Raw genomic sequence first — 19,517 nt, 5'->3', positions numbered from 1 at the left:
CAGGGAACAATGTTAGTCAACAGAGAAAACATACGCTTATATATGACCTCACAAAAAACTCGCCTGCGTGCCTGACAAGATGAGAAGATGGTCTGGTGAGAAACACCAGCGACAGCTTTAGGCCACGTTGCTCACGGAATGACTCCAGCAATCCTGTTATGGAAGCGGTAGGCCATTTCACAGGTGAGCAGCCCAGGGCTCAGAACAGTGTGAAAATCTGTCCAAGTTCATGCAGCACATAAGTCATGGGTAGGTCTGACTCTAGAGCTACTGTATCATTTTCCCAGACACGGAAGTGGCCAGAGCCTGGTTTCTGCAGTGCTTTTCCTTCCCCAAGTGTTGCTTAACCATGTAACTTCTACATACACATTTGGCTTCTCTGAGACGCACAGCAACAGGCCGGGGAGGGCAGGGCCCGGCGAAATTCGCGGGGAGGCAGAGGGGGGCTTCGCGGCGCTGAGACCCTTCCCCAGCTAACCCAGGCAAGTATGATTCAGTGGCAGCACATCCTCCTCCAGAGGACTGTCCCACTGGCTAATCCATCTTTCTGCCTCGAGGAAGCTGCCTGGGGGGCTCTCTCGTTGCTGGGCTGGGGGGCTCTCTCTCCTGCCTCCCGCCGCCACCCAGGGAAGGCGGGATCTGTAGCTTGGCCTTTTCCGCAGGCTGCCAACTGAGCAAGGAACACACTCTCCTCAGAGAGGGAAATGTCACCGACTTGGCTTCCCAGAGCATGTCGTCACCACCCAGTCAGGTGGCTGAGCCCAGCAAGGCGGTGAGGCGGGAGCCGGCTCTCAGCAGAGGGAAAGCTGTGATGCGTCGGTGGGGGGGATACATTTGCTACCATTCAACGCCCGGGGACCAGAAACGTCATTTTTATTTATTATAAAATGTAATCTGCTTCAAGCTCTCGTCCATCTGGGCCGGCAGGAAGTCCATCTCAGCCACAACTGGGGCCCCTCCTGGGCTCTAATGAAGGTTCTAAGCTTGGGGTCTCTGGTGGTGCAGTCCAACTGGGGAGGGGTCGGTGAGTGCCGTCTGGGGTGCTCACTGCTGCGCTGCTCTCCCTCCGGGCGCCCACAGTCCCTTGGAGGGGGAAGGGGTCCAGCTACTTCTGTACGAGGCCTGGGTTTGGGATCTGCGACAGGCTGGGGTGTAGTGACACCAGGGGCCAGCAGCCTGTCTCCCAGGAGTCCTGAGCTGCCATCCCTGACCTGGTCTGGCGATTCCTCCACCTCTCCCAGTACTCACCCTCAACCCTACACCCCTAGGACAGGGGGCCCCATAAGTCCAGACGGGGCGCCTCAAAACAACACGAGCCTCTCCTGCTGGGGGTAAAGAGAGCCAAAGGAAACACTGAAGCCAGCTGGCTGCCTTCCTTACGAATTCCCACCATTCTGTATAAATGGTACACGCGTGGCCCTCCCAGAGAGGCGAGATTTTCCTCATGCTTATGGTGCCGGATGACAGCTCACTTCAAAGCACCCCCTGCCCCTCCCAGTGAGATGAAGCCGCTACGAATATGGAGAGAATAGAAGACCAGTGGCTACCATTTCCTGAGCAATTGCATGTGCCAGGCACTGGGACCCTGGTGACAAAGTATGCGGGAGGGGCGTGTTATGATCTCCATTATACAGATGAGAAAACTGAGGCTCAGAGGTATTAAAACCTGCTCAAGGCTCCACAGCTAGCTGGGGACAATCGGGATTTGGGAGGCTCCCTTCCCCCAGACCTTGGCAGAGCTGGGTAACACCCTCCCTCACCCGGGTACCAAGCTGGTGCCCCTGGCTCTTCAGGGAGCTGGTTTGCATTCCTGGGAGCGTGGCTGATACCTGAGAAGAGGCTTTGCTGGGATTGGGGCGCAGCCACACTGCTTATCAGCTGCATGACACTGGTTCTAGGAGCAAACACCTGGACGTGAAGCGAGCCTTGAAGGAGGGGCATGCACATGCCCTCAGTACGTATTGCCCGGGTGAACGAACACCTGTGCTCTGGGGCAAGATGCATAGCAGCTGTGTCGTCTTCCACCTGAGGACGTCGGGTGGACCTCGGGACACAGAACTGCCCAGCCCGGGGGCAGGAGCCGCATGGCCGTGGCCTTCCAGAGGCGGGGCCAAAGGCTATGGGTCAATTCCCGGTCTGGAGGGGAGGAAGAGGGTTGGGTTGTATGTCCCAGACGTTCCCCTGCTTCTTGTCCCGTGGAACGCTGTCGGGGGCCAGGGGCGGCATGGCAGGACACTCCTGCCCCAGCTGATGCACAAGCCTGTCTTCGGGCTACCAGCCATCACCGGTGGAGCCCGCGGTCCGTTCTCAGTCGCCTTCCTGAGCCTGCAGCGTCTCTGGCTAGGGAACCCAGGCCAGCAAAAAGATAACATGCTCCAGTTCAAATCATACATAACTGCTGCTCTATTAAATCTCAGATCTGTAAGAGAATAATGTGCCTTTTCTCCTTATGGGCTTGGTCTTTGCTCCTGGTTTCCAATAAAGGAAATTAGGCAGGTGGTATTTGAAAAAGCCAGTGACAGAGAGGGTGAGGCAGCCATGACATCAACCCGATGCAAAGGGCACACAGCACCCTTATGTCAGGGACAGTCTCAGGGCCTGGAGATGGGCTTCCATTGAGCGGAATCGCCCTGGGGCAGCGACCACCAGCTTCCCGGGCTCGACTGTCCTTTGCTTCCTGCAGCTTGGACCTGTGAGCATTAAACGAAGCAAGTCTAGCTCCTGGGCCTGCGTCAGAGCAGAAGTAACGAAGCTCTAGGCCTTCAGCCCGCACCTGCGCTCTCTCTTTCCCTCCACGCCCGCCTTTTGCAAATACGTATTCCAGCCCAGAAGGGGGTGGCTCAGGGCACAGTCCACAGGCTTTGGGGGCAAGGAGGCACCGTCTGCCATTAAGACGCAACCTTGGACTTGTTTCTAAGTTTCTCTGAGCCTTATTTCTTCGCCCGCTAAGCAGTGGTACGGGGCGGATTCCTGCCAGAGTTGGGAGATCAAGGGAGATGATTCATGAAAGTGCTTAGAACACCACGCGGTAAAGAGCAGTGGCATCGCGGTTCTTTCCTGCACACCTGTCCCAGTGGAGGGTGCCAGCACCCATCAGTCACACAAGTCCAAGCACAGAATCATCCTTGATCCTCACTCCCCCTCATCCCCACCAAACAATCCATCTCCAAGAACTCCCCAGCTCCCTGGACACTGTCGCCTCCCCGCCACTGCCCCCACCGATCCACGCCGTGGCCGGTGGCTGTCTGTCTTCACTGCCTGGCCTGTACCGTGGCCTCCCAGCAGGTCTCCTCACCCCCACTTTGGCCAGCCTCCAGGTGGTTCCTGGCACAGCAGCAGGAGTGATCTTTTCAAAATGCAAATCTAATCATGTCATTTCTCCTGTCCCTGCCAGCTTAAAAGCCTTCAGAGACTTCCTGTTGTTCTCTGGATGAAGACCACCTGCTTTCACGTGGTATGCAATGCCTGTTCAGGCTGGATGCTCCTCGTCTGCCTCAGTTCACTCTGCTGCTTTACTACCTCGCTCTCCATGCTCTGGGACCCAGCCAGGTTGACCTGCCTTTAGTCCCTGCTCCTCACTTGCTTCTTCTGCCACAGGACCTTTGCATATGCTGGTCCTTGTGTCTGGAATGCACTTGGCCACACTCTTTCATGGTTAACCTATGCACCCTTCAGACCTCAGCAAAAGCGCCACTTCTTCAAGGAATCCTTCCCTGACTTCTTGCCTCATTGGAGCTTCCATAACAGTCTCTGGCCTCTGTTTCCTCCGCTGCCAGAGTCAAGATTTTTACCCTCACTTACGTGGTGACTGTCACTTCCTCTACTAAGCCGTCAGGTCCCCAAGTGCCGAGGCCCTGTCTATTTCTGTTCACCTTCCTGTCTCCAGTGACTGGCACATGAATGTTTGTGGAATGAATGAATGAACAAATATATAGGAGATATTGGAAAGGCAAGACATAGTCCTTTCTAGAAAGTGCCAATCTATTGGCGAGATGAGAGAGACACACAGAGACAGGAAACAGCAGCACAAGCCAGGATGTGCTCCCGTCCACACCAAGCAATGCTAACAGCAGGGCAATGGGAGAGGCCGTGCGTGGGGTGAAGTGCCTGGGGTAGGACTGCTGGCCAGGTGGGCCTCACTCTCAGGGGATGGGGCACGAACCCAGGTTTGCCCGGCCACAGAGGAAAGGACACCAAGGGTCCTTTGTTAAGGATGGGGGGGAAGGGATGTGTACCCCACCCTCCACATGACTGCTTCTGCCTGCTTCCCCAAGGGTACATCCCACAGGCCACCCGTGTTCGCAGACTCCTTCCAAGGTCTGATCAGCTGCCTCTTTGACATCCTCACAATCCAGGCCACTTCGGCTCCCCCTTCTATTCCCTGGAGCCCCAACACTGCAGTCCAAACCTTCGCCTTCCCACACCACAGCCAAGAAACAGAAGGTACAAGAAAGTCTGAGAGGCCATGTACACCAGGGCTCAAGCACTTTCCTCCCAGGCCAAGCCTTCACACCCTCACTGTGAACCCCTGACCCGTTTCAAGCAGACCCCGTGCCTCTCGGGGGTCCCCTAGCTGCTGCTGTTAGAAGACGGGAGGGGGCACAGTGCCAGCGCAGGGCGGGAATGACCGTTGGGCACGCTTTCCAACACCTCACGGGAGCAGAGGTCTGGGGGCATCCGCCAAGCGGGAAAGAGCCACACTCCCCGCGCCGGGTCCTGAGGGCTTTGTGGTATCATCAGCTATCACACAGAAGCCACATTCGTGATGCTCAGTCAAGGGAAAAAAAGACGGAAAGGGGCTCGAATGTTCCACGCAAGGACCGGAGAATGTACACGGTGCTGTGGTTCATTTAAAAATATGTGGTGCTTTAATTCAACAAATGTTTGATACGGGGTATAGGGCTGTGTTCCAGGCAGGAGGAGGGTGAACTTGGCAGGACCCTTTGTCCTCAAGGACTCGATGAGTGTCCCGCTGAACGGAGGACTTTATGAACTGGTCAAACTCATCTAGAAAAGGACCTTCCAGACAGTTCCGATCATCAGCTGAGGATGGTCTGGAGGTGAGCCTACCGATCAGGACCCACACTGCTGCGGCGCTCACGCAGCGGCGAGCTAACCTGGGAGCGGGGGAAGGAGTGGTTCCGCCAAGTGACCGCAGCACCTGCATGAGGCCACGTCAAGAGGAAAGCCCGCAAGTCTGCCCCTCCCCCCACGACGTGCTCCGGGGGCTAGAGGCCCAATCTGCAACAAGGAGCAATCTGCTCGTGCTCTGGGAAAGCTACAGCGATAAAAACGCTGACAGTGCAAACCAGGGGAACTGGAGACGATCACAGAGAAGCTGTTATTTGTCCTGAAATGGAACAACATTCACAAGAAGTTAAATTTAAAAAGCATGTTATAAACAGCATGCATGGTGTGGTGCTCCACTGTATAAATATGTATAAGCAGCCTATATCTATTTAGAAGTCAATATATGCACAGGAAAATATATGGAACGATAGCGCCCAAAATGTAAATCAAATTGTGCTAAGTCAAAATCTATTTTAAATGGAGAAGCAGAGCTCCTATTTAAAGGAAGTCTGTGCTAAATGCTTTGGGAAATCACTAGCCCCAAGTTCATTCTTTTGACCAGATCTATATTTTGTGGGTCAGGACAGATCTACGAAGCTGAAAGCACAGGTACAAATAGGCAGGAGACAGGACTTTTTGGTTGCCTACGGCTCAAATGTAGATGGTCGGCCTTGTCCCCCATCCTCTCCCAGATGCCCTCACTGAGTCACTGGTTCCCTGATCACACGCGCAGCCCTGCTGAACCCCGGAGACATCATCGGGCAGGTTTGGAGGTGCATCAGCAGCCCCCATGGGCCAGGAGTACAGGGGCTCGAAACGCCTGATTGCATTGGATTCAGTATCTGGAACCCAGGTCCCGTGGCTGGATGACTTTAGCTCAGATACCGACATACCTCTTATAAATACTTACACGCTTTACCAGGCACCAAGCTAGATGTCTTCTGTAGAATCTTATTAACTTTCATAATAAACTAGGAGGTGAGTGCTATTGTCCTCATTTCATACACAAGGGATCTTGGGCTTGAGGTTAAGTAACTTCAACACGGGGAGCTGGGGTGTGAACCCATGCTATCTGAGCCCTCAGTGGCTGCCTGGACAGACACTTATCCCCCAACCCCCAGTGATGGCACAGCTGGCCCCTCCTCCAGAGTTACAGACAAGGTTGAACCTCAAGTACGAGAGGGCCCAGTGGGGCTGAAGGCACGCTGACCTTAGCCCTGACTGCCTGCAAATTTCGAGTCACTGGGCCCAAAGACGGGCAGCCTTAAGACTGCCAGCCATCTGCTGCTCTGTCTGACACAGAAGCCAGGAAGCGACCGGAGAAGGATTTCAGAAGGAAGTCCACTTCCTCTGTGCCTCCCACCCTAATGCCTGGCCAGGGAAACCCCCAGCAGTCTCCACCCTGGCTGTGGGGAGCAGGTGCATGACCATACGGGGCTGGGTCTCCGTTCCTCACACGGGCTTCCGGAAGGCTGCACGGCCAGCTTTGAGCAGGTCGACCCCCATCAGGTAAGCCGCTGACCCCTGCCATTCAGTCGCCCCCAGCCCCCAGCTGAAAGGAAGCACCGCACATTTCAGGACTGGCTTCCAGAACACCTCACTCCAGCCACACAGCACGGAGCCCTGAGTGGAGAGTGGCGGTTGGAAAGAAGACCGGAAAAAGCTATGGACTGTTAACACCCCAGGCACACGATAAGAAATCATGCTTGGATGGGGCTTGGGATCATCCCTGCGCACTGCCTGCTTCAGGCAGAACGAAGCGGCGGGCTGGCTGCACGTGCCCAGACGCTGTCCCACCTGCCCCCTCAATCCCGCTAGGTCTTCCTGGTCCCGCCTGTCCTCCTCGTTGCCTCTCAGGCCCGATTTTTGCCTCTTCTCCAGACAAACATGGGGAGAAACGTGCATAAGAACTTGTTACTCCTCTGAGAGCAGCTTTGCCAGGGTCCTTGAACACAACCCTCCTAAAATCCCCGGGGCCTGGTAGGCACCTCAGGGCTCGCTCGGCACTGAGCCAACCCCCCAAGGGAAAAGGAGTATTTGAATGGTCGGTGGAGTTCCACCAACAAGCTTTTCGGAAGCTCTGAACACAGCCTGCTCGCCTCCACGTGGCTCTGACAAGTCCCGCAACTTGAATCCCTGAGCCCTCATTAGCTCCTTCCAGCCTAGGGGAAGGGCTCCTTGCTCCTGTGCCCTGCTTGCCAGCCTGGGTTCCTGGGACTGACGGCGCCTGAGCCGTGGCTGAGCCTATCTTGTCCCCCAGACTCCCAGCCTTGGGCCCACCGCACTACATCTGAATCTCCGGGGTGGGGGGTCTGGCCGAGGGTCTTCCAGGACCACCATGTCACACGGTGGCCTGCAGCTCTCCAGCTCCCCTCTGTCAGGAAGGACTCAGGGCAGGGAAAGGCCCAGGTGGTGGGGGGAGCCGGTTTACATCCATCTTGCTCCCTGCTGTGTGGTTACTTAGAATTACAACTCATAATAATGATAATAGCCATCATTTATTGAGCACTTTATTCCACGCCTGGCACCACGCTCGGTGCTCAACACGCATTATCATTATCACATTCAATCTCGTTTACATTCACAACAGCCCTGAGAGGGTGGTTTTATGATCTGAATGTCATGGATGAGGAATTGAGGGCCCCGAGATGTCGGGTAGCTTGGCCAAATTCATGTTACAAGGAAGTGGCAGGGCCAGGGTGGGGACCCGGGTCCATCATAATAAAAAGCAAGAGCTTATATAACACGCACTTCGTGCTGGGCACGGCATGAGTGTTTTACCCGGATTATCCATTTAACAGGGACGGGAGTGGGGCGGACAGCTTGGGTAATGTGTCTGGGGTCACACCCCTGCTCAGTCTGGGCTGGGATCCTGCTCCCGGCCCTGCCTCTCTCCCGTGCCCTCTGCGACCCCCTGTGTAGAGGGACCAGGAAACAGACGTCACTGGGAGAGAACAAGTGGACAGAACGGTCCTATGAACAACGGTGGCCTGAAAAGAAGCGGCAGCTCACTTTCTGAGACAGACACCGTCCGTGCCGGGAAGGAACACAGGGAACTGAAAGTCCCACAGCCGGTCCTGGCCTCCCGCGGCCCAGCCCTGGCTGCACGACCCACCTCTGCTTCCAGCAGCCCTGGGCCCAGCGCCTGCAGGCAGCTTCTCGCTGGGGGCACGCCTGCCACCTCGTAGAAATTTGGCTCTGGTTCTGTTAAAGGACCCCGGTTCTCAGAACCACAGCTGGAGGAAGAGACTGGATCTTTTTTTTTTTTTCTTTTTGTCCTCACATCCAGCATGTTGAAAATGCCTTGCGCCTCTTTGCGGCCCCTGAACTACTGGCTGCAATTAAGCCTGGCTCTCGTGGACTGCCACAAAGCCGCCCCTGACCGGGAGACCCACCGTGGTCCTCACTGGCTGCGCAAGGAGCCCTTGGCCAGGTCTGCCCCACAGATCCTAGCTCGGGAACTCTGTGGTTCCAGGGCATGTGACCAGTGTGTGGGCCTGACCTCAGACTCGCTGAAGTCACAGCCCCACTGCGGAAGGCTTGAAATCTGCACGGGCAAGAGGCTCCTGTTAAGCCTCCACCAGCCCCTTCCCTACAATCGGGCGGGCAGCAACGCCCGCCACGGCCCCACTACCACCAGGTCCTGGACCAGGCTGCGAGCACGGCGAGGCTTCTAGGGGAGGGGCGGAGAGAGAGGAAAACACGTGCATGCACCGGACCACAGTGCTCCTTCACCCCCACCTAACCCTCCAGCCCCTCCAAGCCCACCCGCTTGCCTCACTGTCTGCTCCCAACACTCCAGAAACTTCCACCCCTCCATGCTTTCTCCCAGGCTTGCTTCATGCTTAGCAAACCTCCGCGTATCCTTCGGGCACAATGCAAATCTCTCCTCCCCCAGGGCTTCTTCCTGGGTTTACCGCCCCTGCCCCGGCAGAGCAATATGAGCTGGCCTTTTCTAGACTGCTGATTGCATTGTATTGAAATTGTCTCTCCCATGATTGTGCCTCCCCCTCCCTCCCCACTATGAGTCCTTGGAGAAAAAGGACCTCATTTCATTCAGACGCCCAACTTTAGCAGGTAGCTGGCATGAATGAAGTTGTCCAGGGAAGGAGGGAGGGCCTGAGTGACAAGCACAGTGTGGCCCAAGTCTGGGATTCTACTGCTTTCTAGGAGAGGAGGGACAGATCAGATCTGCATCTCAGAAAAAGTGCTTTTGCTGAGTGATTCAGTCGCTTTTCTGGTCCATCTGTCCTCTGCAGTCTCAGCAAAGGTTCTTTTTCCAGACCATTCCCGGATTACTATGGAATTCCAGTTCCTAGCTAGATAAAGGAGGTGAGGAAAGGAAGGGCTCCAGGGTCGTGCTGAGGCTGCTGATGGGCGGTGATGAAGGTAACAGGGCCAGGGGAGGGGCGGGGGGATAATGGCGTTAGATGCGCTGATATTTGCAGTGTGAGCTGACTCCCTGGGAAGAGCTGCCCAGTGGTAGTTGACACACAGGACCAGCGCTGGAGGAAGGCCAGGCAACCTCCAGGAGAGGGAGAGGAGTGGAGAGGTCTTACACATCAGCGAACTTCCCATATTGATCCGTGTGCGGCTACTGTCGATTTCACCACCCCTGGAAAGTGCTTCGGGAGGGCGGAGGCTCTGTCTGCCTTGTTCCCTGTGGGAGCTCCCGAACCTGGACGGTGGTGCCCTACATGCCAATAAATGTTTGTTTAATCTGAAAGGGACTTGGATTTTCAGTGATGGGGCTGGTGGAGAGGGAGAGCAGAGTAGGGGATGGGGCTGCCTCTGGGCCCAGCACCTGGGGGAGGCAGAAGGGGACCCGGAGCGCTGCCGTGAGGCCTGAGGCTGGATGCAATTGCTAGTCTTCCAACAAACTGGTTGCTCAGCAGAGGCCAGGGTACAAAGCAGGGAAGGACTGGGGAGACTGGGGAAGGGTGGTGAGGGTCTGCCAGAAGCCGAGTCAGTACCAACTGCCTCCTGGTTCAAGTCTGGAAACCCACCCACCCCCCAGCCCTGCCCCCACCAACTCAGCATGGCACATTCCAGTCCCTCAGGAGCCCCACTTGTCCCTCGGGTCTGTACTGCCTTCTCTGACTTTATGGGATTATCATAAAAGTCAGTTTAGTGAAAATACCCTCTCCCTCCGGTGCCTGGGACACAGCAGATATCCTCGAAGCCAAAAAATACCTGTTGTTGGCACTGATTTTTTTCACTTGAAAAATACAGCAGACTAGACAAACATCCTAGGCTTCAAAACATTCCAGGAGTGGGGCGCCTGGGTGGCTTAGTCGGTTAAGCGTCCGTCTTTCGCTTGGGTCACGATCTCGCGGTTCTTGGGTTCGAGCCCCGCGTCGGGCTCTGTGCTGACTGCCAGCTCAGAGCCTGGAGCCTGTTTCAGTCTGTGACTCCCTCTCTCTCTGACCCTCCCCTGCTCACGCTGTCTCTCTCTCTCTCTCCTAGAAATAAATAAAAACATTAAAAAAAAAACATTCCAGGAGCAGCAGCACTAACGATCAAGGAGGGGCCCTGGTGATGTGCAGGGACAGAGCACCAAGGAGAGCGGCCACAGGTCTGGGCCACGTGGCGTCAGGCCCAACCCCGGGTGTTTCATGAATGCTGCTAAAGGCAGCAGCTCGTATCCAGGGAATGGACCGAGAGGCCTGGATACCCTGTGGGGGCGGTTAGACTTCATTCCACAGGCAGTAGGGAGCCACGGAAGGCACGGGGAGGAAGGGGCACACTGATCGCACTTGAGCAAGATGGACGAGTGAGGAAGCAGAGCATGATCTGGAAAGTGACTGAGATGCCAGGGCAGGCCGTGAGGAGCCGGGCGGGGGGCTCTGAGGTGCCAGGCGCTCCGGCCTCTCTCCCTGGCCGTCCCAAACCACACTCCTGTCTGCACCTGGAAACTCAGCAAGGCAGATGCAGCTCCTGCACAGAAGGGCCTCTGGAAGGCCTCCCAGCCTCGGTTTGCCCATCTGTAACTGGGAGACCATCCCTCCCACAGAGGGTGGGATAACAGGGGTGAGGGAAGGGTCTGGAAGGGAAGCTACAGAGCCCCCCAGCCCTCCTCTGAGAAAGGTCTGAATCTTGGATGGGAAGCCCAGCCTAAAGGGAACTGCAGGAGAGTCAGCACCCCCTCCCCTCAGCTGCCCCCACCCGCATGAGAGGCGCCTTGTGCGCGCCCCGTGGGGGAACAGGACTGGCTCAATCCACCTCCAGCTAAGGTCAGGGACCAGCAAATAGCCGTGAGGGAAATGTCGCAGGAGGAAAAACAGGCCATCTGAGAGCGATGAAGAATCGCAGGCCGTCTGGAGTGTGGCAGCTTGCAGGGTGCAGCCGGAGAGGTGAGGGCCCGCCGCTGCCGGGAAATGTCATTATCTGTTATTTACCACAACAGAGGACACGAGGCTGCACAAAATCACTGTTCCTGGTAACAGCCGCTAAACAGATTTGCCAAGACTGCTTCCTGATGCCCGCGTTCTCGAAAAGCTACGCCAGCCAGACCCGGGCAGAGAGCCGCCGAGCTTGGATGGCAAGGGGCCCATGAGGGTGCGGGACACATGTCTTTAGGGAAGAGGCCCGGCCAGGGTGCCCAGCGCCCCAACCCAAACCTGCAGAAGCTTCCGCCCACTCGATGAGGAGTGGCCTCACAGTGACTCTGGTCCAGACCCCCTACATACATCCAGCCACCCAGATACCCTGGGGCTGTGACAAAGCAGGGCAAGGCCACAGGCTCACTCTGTGATGGGTATGCTTGGGGGGGGGGGTGTCTAGGGACTACGGGTGGTCTGCTCTATGGGCTACACACTTGGTCAACAGCCTTGGTACCCAACTGGCAAGCTGGCACCAGACAGCACCTTCCTTTGAGGGTCTCCTACGTGTCTTTAGCTCTCTCTACTTCCCACAGGATATGCAGGCAAAGTTCTGAACCAAGCAGTGAGAGGAGTTCTCTCTTAGCCTCTGTCTACATCTGGAAAATGGGTATAATCACTGCCTTTTGCCTACCTACTTCTGGCAGAGGGTGCCGTGAGGGGCACATGGAGTCAGAGAAACATCAGAGGCAGGGGAGGCACTCAGAGGCACATGCCAACCCCCACGCTGGCTTCCTCCTGCTAAAAGGCCACAGACGCGATCATAGTCTGAGCCAAAGCAGCCTGGGAAACAAAGAGCTCCTGGCTTTAAAGAGACAAGCCGAACTGCACTGGGGAGGCTTGAGAGAGGAGGCTTAGCTCTCGGCTGCTGCTCCCCGATCGGTGAGGCCAGTGCAGCCCCTGGGGACCAGGCTCTGTGGCGGCAACACTGTATAAGGGCTGACGAGGCCTGGGCTTCACAGGAGGAAACTGCTGAAAGGGCCCATTGACCCTCCCATCCAATGGTTTCCTTTCACAAGGGAGGACAGAGGCCCAGAGGGGGGAGGGATTTTTATCCTGTCGTCACAGGGGCGGGTAACAGAGCCGTGGCTGTGGTTGGCTGTCCTGATGCGGGGCCCACTCGCGGCCCCTGGGCATAGAGCAGGTGTGTACTGCCGAGACAGATGCGCATGTACCTCACCTACAGATTGAGGCACATCAGCCCCCACCCCAGCCCACAAGCTGTGTCCATTCTCTGATTCCCTTCTGGGAAAGAAGCTGACCTATGCCCTTGACTGGAATTAGATTTCCACGTATAGACCCAAAGGGGGGGGGGGGCTGGTGGTATCTTTGATGTTAGTAAATGGAAAAAAAAACAAGGAAATTACAGAGTAAAGAGTATATTATGGTTCCACTTAAAGGTATGTACGTAGGCACCTGAGTGGCTCAGTCGGTTAAGTATCCAACTTCAGGTCATGATCTCACAATTTGTGGGTTCAAGCCCCATGGCGGGCTCGCTGCTGTCAGCACAGAGCCCACTTCGGATCCTCTGTTCCCCTCCCCTGCGTGCCCCCACCCCCACCCCCGCTCATGCTCTCTCCCTCAAAAACAAATAAGCATTAAAAAAATAAAGTTATGTACATGCACACCTGTGTACACTTGTATGCATGTGGACACAGAAGGGTGCAGAAGACAAAAACCCAGGCTGCTAGGGATGGGGGTGGGGCAGGGTTGAATTTTATATGCTCTGTACTGTTTGATTTTGAGAATGACTGCATAGTTACCATGTACCAGGCATTGTTTCTAAGAGCTTACCATATATTTCACTCATTCCAACTCTCTCACTGCCTTGTGAGGTAGGTGCCATCGTTATCCTAAATTTCTAGGTGAGGGAACTGAGGCAGAAAGGGGAGGCAACTTGCCCAAGCCAGGCAGCGTGAAGCCAGGGCCCTTAACCTCTATGCAATGGTGAGGAGTATTTCTTTTTTGTTGTTAATTTTTAAAAAATGTTTTATTTATTTCTGACAGAGAGAACATGACAGCATGAGCAGGGGAGGGTCAGAGAGAGAGAAGGATACAGAATCTGAAGCAGGCTCCAGGCTCTGAGCTGTCAGCACAGAGCCCGACGAGGGGCTCGAACCCATGAACCGTGAGATCATGACCTGAGCCGAAGTCGGATGCTTAACTGACTGAGCCACCCAGGCACCCAGGAGTACTTAAAATTCCAGGAAAAGAAAACCAATACAAATAAGAGGATACCATCTCATTAAATTCTTTAATACTCTGGAGCCCCAGCAACAATCTGGCCTCCACCAACACATAACAGGGAGAGGAAGGAAGTCACACCCCTTCTTATGCCGGTGGCCTGGCGCCCTGGGTGGGAACGGACGGGTTGGGACAGGGTTGGCATACTTTTTTGGCCAAAGGTCAGAAAGTAAAAGTTTACGCTTTCTGTCACAACTACTCAACAGTGCCAAGGTCAAGCCAAAGTAGCCATATGCAAATGAATGGGCGTAGCTTGTCCAGCAGAACCTTATGGACATTGAAACTGAAATTTCATATAATTCTCACGTGTCACAAGATATTCTTTTGATTTTTTTCCCAACCATTTGCAAATGTAAAAACTATTCTAGTTCAAAGATTATACAAAAATAGACATCAAGTGCTACCCGGCTCTCAGATCCCTGGGGCGGGAGAGGAATAGGCCAAGGGCAGGTGCACAGCCTGGGACAGGACAGGAGTCGTGAGTTCTGGAAACACAGTCAGGGTAAGGCTAAATGTGCAGGTGCCGGCTGTCAGGGCTCAAGGTGAAGCCCAAATGGAGGCACCATCAAGATGGAGGTACTCCTGGGCACCTCGGTGGCTCAGTCGGTTGAGAGTCCGACTTCAGCTCAGGTCATGATCTCACGGTTCGTGGGTTTGAGCCCCACGTCAGGCTCTGTGCTGACATCTAGCTCAGAGCCTGGAGCCTGCTTCGGATTCTGTGTCTCCCTTTCTCTCTGACCCTCCCCTGTTCACGCTGTCTCTCTCTCTCTCTCTCTCTCTCTCTCTCTCAGAAATAAATAAAACATTAAAAGAAAAAAGATGGAGGCACTCCCATGAAAGCCTTGAGCTCTTGGTGGCCCTGTGCAAGGTGGCCCCACAAGGGCCAATCAGGAGGATGAGGGGGTGCCTATCTCATAGCCAGGGGTGCACAGGGAAGAACCACCCCTCCTGGAGGCCCAGCTCTCTCCAACCTTCTATGCCCCCAACACCCTCCCAGGCAGCTCCCTGACATTTATATGGACCAGTCTTTCTTAGTGGGGCTCTGCTCACACCTGGGTGACCTGACTGTACGGAGCAGGTGGCCAGTGACCCTGCTTCACTTGCTGGACAGACAGGCCCTGACATTTTAAAAGCACGACACCCATGTGGGAACAAGAACAAGAAGTCACAGAAATGTCTCCGGAAGGTCATGTAAGCAGGTTCAGGGGGGAGAATACAGCTGCCCCCTCCTCTCCCACCATGTGTGTCTTCTCCTCAACCCAGACTTCCACTTTCTCCCATACCACTTTGGTTGCCCCCCCCCATCCCCCCCAAATCCACCTCTGGGCTTCCCATATGCTTCCAGGGCCCCTCTTCAGATCCACGGCCTGGGATCCTGCCCACAGACCACGCGGTCCCCATGGCTTCTCCAAGTGACCTCAGTCCCATCTGCATCAACATTCCCCCCCATCCCCATGCCTGCTCACACCCCAGCCCCGCCCTGCACGCCAGGCCCTGAGCACAAGTGAGGCACACGGGGCAAGGCCATCAGGCCACTGACCCTCGGGTGGCCGGGCGAGGGACTCATCTCCACACACTTGTTTCCTCCCAGGGTGGCTGGTAATTAAGCAGCCTCTCAATCACTGGCCCCTTTTGTTATTTGTAACTCTTAACTGTCTTTCGAGTCTCCTTCCTGGCTTGTCCCTCTCTGAATTCGGGCCCTTGTTACTGCTGCTTGGATAAATCAGCATCCAACAGGCTCTCCAACCCACGAGGCTCTCCCTCCCTCCTCCAGACCTGCCCCTGGATGTGACCTCCCCCAAAGACCCCTGGGTGTCATCCCCTGCCTCCCACCCTTTGCCGGCTTTGTAGCCTGGCCCCATTCCTTCCCTCCCCACCCTCCTCTTCCTTCCCCCCTCCCACCAGTTATGGCCACCAGTCTCAGCTCTTCTCACCCCGCCCCTGCAGAGCTGTGTGTCTCCTGCCACGCCCCTCCCAGGCCCCTCAGTGCCCACCCTCCTGGCCCCCTCGGCCTGGCTGAGAACCTGCACCTCCCATCTCTCCTGTGGCCCTGTGCCCCCCCGCACTCCACACCTCTGTGCTGACACTTCTCCCTGCAGCGCACTGTCAGCAGTGGTGAGGTCTGGGGGGCGGGGCTCGGCAGGAGGGCGAGCTAAGCAGGCGAGTCCCCCCCCCCCCCCCCCCCCCCCCCCCCCCCCCCCCCCCCCCCGCCCCCAGCGCTGCAGGAGGTGACCCAATAGCCACAATCCCAGTCTCCCTCCGGGAGGCTCCTGGCCTTGACATCAGGAGCCTGCACAGTTCCCAGGGGCCACCCTCACTCAGCCCGGCTCTTCCGCTGCCTTTGTCCTGACCACCCCGAGCTGAAGGTCAGGGGCAGCACGGGGTGAACAGAATGGACTCTGCACAGCCCAGAAGAGCAGGGAAGAAGCTAAAGCCACGGCGCAGTCCCCGGGACGGCAAGAGAGGAGCGTGCCTAAAGGAGATGCTCTGTTCCTTTGACTCCGGAGCAAGAAGGATGTTCCAAGATGCCACGTGGCGTCTGGTCTGAGCCTCCCGTCTTGGCAACAGCCGCCAAGTCGATTCCTGCCAAGCATCCCGCGTGACGCAGGGCAGACGAATGAAGTCTTTCCCCGCGAATTTAGGAAACATGAGTATCTGAATGAAAAAGCCCGTCTTCGCAGTGAGGCGCAAACACGCGTCCTCCACAGCTGAGCTGCGTCGAGGAGGAGAAAGGACACGGGGAGGTCAACCTGGAGGCAGCTCGGGTGAAATGAACTGGTGGCCGCTTCTGTGGCCGCGCCGTGGGACGGAGCCGCCGGGGGCTGGGTTTGGAAAGGGAGCCAGGGACGGGGAGACGTGCGGACAACTGCCCCTCCTGACCCTCGCGCCCTTCTGGTGGGATGGGTGAAAGCGGCTCAGCCACCGTGGAGAGCAGTCTGCCGGCTCCTCAGGAAATCACACACAGAGCGACCACACGATCCAGCAATTCTTCTGGAAAGAGCTGAAAGCAAAGCCTCGAAGAGATTCCCACGCCCATATTCCCAGTGGCACGATTAACAGCTACGATGTGCAAGCAACCCACGTGTTCATCGACTGATTAACCGCTCAGCCAAATGTGTTGTACACACAGAGGAATATTATTTGATCTGAAAATGGCAGGAAATTCTTCTTTTTTTGAGAGAGAGAGAGAGAGAGGGAGGGTGCATGTGCATGAGCACAAACAGGGGAGGGTCTGAAGGAGGGAGAGAGAGAGAGAGAGAAAGAGAGAGAATCTTAAGCAGGCTCCATGATCAGCATGGTGTCTGACATGGGGTTCCATCCCATGATTTGAGCTGAAATCAACCATCGGACAGGTGCTGCAGAAAGGCAGGAAATTCTTACACATGCTACCATGCACACGGACTTTGAAGACAGTATGCTAAGGGCAAGGAGCTAGACAGAAAAAGATACATGCTGTATGATTCTGCTTAGATGAGGTACCCAGAGTAGCCAAGCTCACAGAGACAGAAAGTGGGTTGGCAGATGCCAGGGACTGGGTGGGGGGAATAGGAGTTAGTGATTTATGGGTACAGACTTTCAGTTTTGCAAGATGAGAAAGTTCCAGAGGTAATGGTAGGGATGCTGAGGCAACAATGTGAATGTACTTGATGACCCTGAACTGTAGACTTAAAAATGGTTAGGGGCGCCTGGGTGGCTCAGTCCGTTAGGCAACTGACTCTTGATATTGGCTCAGGTTCTGATCTCGTGGTCATCAGACTGAGCCCCAAGTCAGGCTCTGCACTGAGTGTGGGATCTATTTGGAATTTTCTCTTTCTCTGCCCTTTCCCTGCTCATGCTCTCTCTCTCAAAATACACTAGCATCAAAAAAAAAAAAAAAAAAAAGTTAAAATCAAGGTGCCTGGGTGGCTCAGTTGGGTAAGCATCCAACTCTTGATTTCAGTTCAGGTTATGATCTAACGGTTCATGAGTTCAAGCCCCACACTGGACTCTGTGCACTGACAGCAAGGAGCCTGCTTGGGATTCTCTCTCTCTCTCTCTCTCTCTCTCTCTGCGCCTCCCCCACTGGAGTTTGCACTTTTTCTTTCTTTTTCTAAATAAACATTTTTTAAAAAGCAGTCAGAATCACCAATTTTGTTATATACATTCTACCACAAATTAAACAACATATTTTTTAATTGCCTCGTATTCTGAGGGACTCGAGTAAATCCAAGGAGCAGGGCAGGGCAGCCCCCCACTGTGTAGGCCCAACTAGGGCCGGACTGCAGAGATTTGAAGGTCATTGGTGGGCCCTCTCCCTCCCCAGATCCCTGGACTTCTTTCTTCTGTTTCTCACTTGTGCCCTGCTCTTCCCCGCAGCACCTTGTCCACGCACCCTGTGCACCTGGGACACTTTCTTCAGATCCGACTTAAATTTCTTATCATGGTCTCAGCTCAAATGCCATCTCCTAGAGGCCCATGCTGTGCATCCAAAATAAAGTAGCTCCTTCCTACTCCCTCCCCCCACTCTCTCCGTTTCTGCCCACAGCTTTGTGAAATTATTGTAGTTGTTCTCATCCATCTCGCCTTTCTAGGTCATACACTTCAGAGGTGGTGTGGGACCGCGGTTCACAGCCAGGATGCTCAGCCTGGTTTTGAATCCTGTCTCCACATCCAGCTAGCTGAGTGACCTTGGGCAAGGTGTGACCACTCAGTGCCTCAGTTTCCCCACCTGTCAGAGGGTGATGGTAACAGTACTGACCCACAGGGTTGTTAGGAGGACTGAATGAGTTATTGTGTGAAATGCCCTCAGATGTATGGAAATACTGATTCTCTTACATGTATATTAAATTTGTATGCAATAGCCTTGCTAATAAATGCACCTACTAATTATAGTCATTTGTATTTATTTATTTTTTAATGTTTATTTTTGAGAGAGAGAGGGAGAGAGAGAGAGAGCATGAGCACGGGAGGGGCAGAGAGAGAAAGAGAGGGAGACACAGAATCCGAAGCACGTTCCAGGCTCTGAGCTGTCAGCACAGAGCCCAATGCAGGGCTCGAACTCACGAACCATGAGATCATGACCTGAGTCGAAGTCGAACGCTTAACCGACTGAGCCCGCCCTGCGCCCCGTAATCGTTTGTATTCAGGTTATTCTAGTTACATAACCATGTTATTCATAGATAATGATGTTTTAGCTATTCTTCTCCAATCCTTGTACATACATTTCCTCCCTTGCCTGATGGCACTGGCCAGGCTTCTCGCACAGTGTGGGATAGAAGCAACGGTAAAGATACACAGCGCTGGTCTTACTCCTGACTTTTGAGACAGTTTTCAATATTTTCCCACTGAGTATGCTTCTTCTGTGTTCCTTAGAAAGATGGCCCTGCTTCTCAAGGAAGGGAAATATGTGGCCACTTTGGTCTGAAGAAACAGACGAGCAGCAAGCACCTCCGGGGAAACCAGTCCCCACTACCTGGCTGGGTGACCCAAGTGAACCACATGACCTCAGATGAATCCCCGTTCTCCATCTGTGACCGCGGAACTGCCTCACCACCAGTGCTCTCCTCACAGCTTTGTCCTGAGGATCAAACAGGAGTTTTGCGAAAGAGCTTTATAAAGCCTAAAGGACATAACAAGGCAAGAAAGACCACAGCCTCAGTGTCCAGGGTCTGCCAGAGCAAGGACCGCCTGAGGGAGACCCTGAGCTGGGGCGTGTGGTGTGGGGGTGGGGAGATGTGTGTGGGGTGGGGAGATGTGTGTGGGGAAAGGTATGGGGGATAGGGAGGTGTGGGGTGGGGGTAGGTGTGGGGGTGGGGAGGTGTTTGTGGGGGGACGGGTCGGGGG

The 19,517-nt window shown here is 55.0% G+C and overlaps 1 protein-coding gene across 2 annotated transcripts in view; it reads right to left on the bottom strand.

The window, feature by feature from the left end:
* RPH3AL (rabphilin 3A like (without C2 domains)) overlaps positions 1-19,517 on the bottom strand; it is a 118,160-nt gene that overhangs the window by 55,463 nt on the left and 43,180 nt on the right. The window lies entirely within an intron of this gene.

This window comes from Hyaena hyaena, unplaced genomic scaffold (genome assembly GCF_003009895.1).
Source record: "Hyaena hyaena isolate Hyena2069 unplaced genomic scaffold, ASM300989v1 scaffold_10, whole genome shotgun sequence".
Taxonomy (NCBI): Eukaryota; Metazoa; Chordata; class Mammalia; order Carnivora; family Hyaenidae; genus Hyaena; species Hyaena hyaena.
This window is presented reverse-complemented; position numbering and strand designations above follow the sequence as displayed.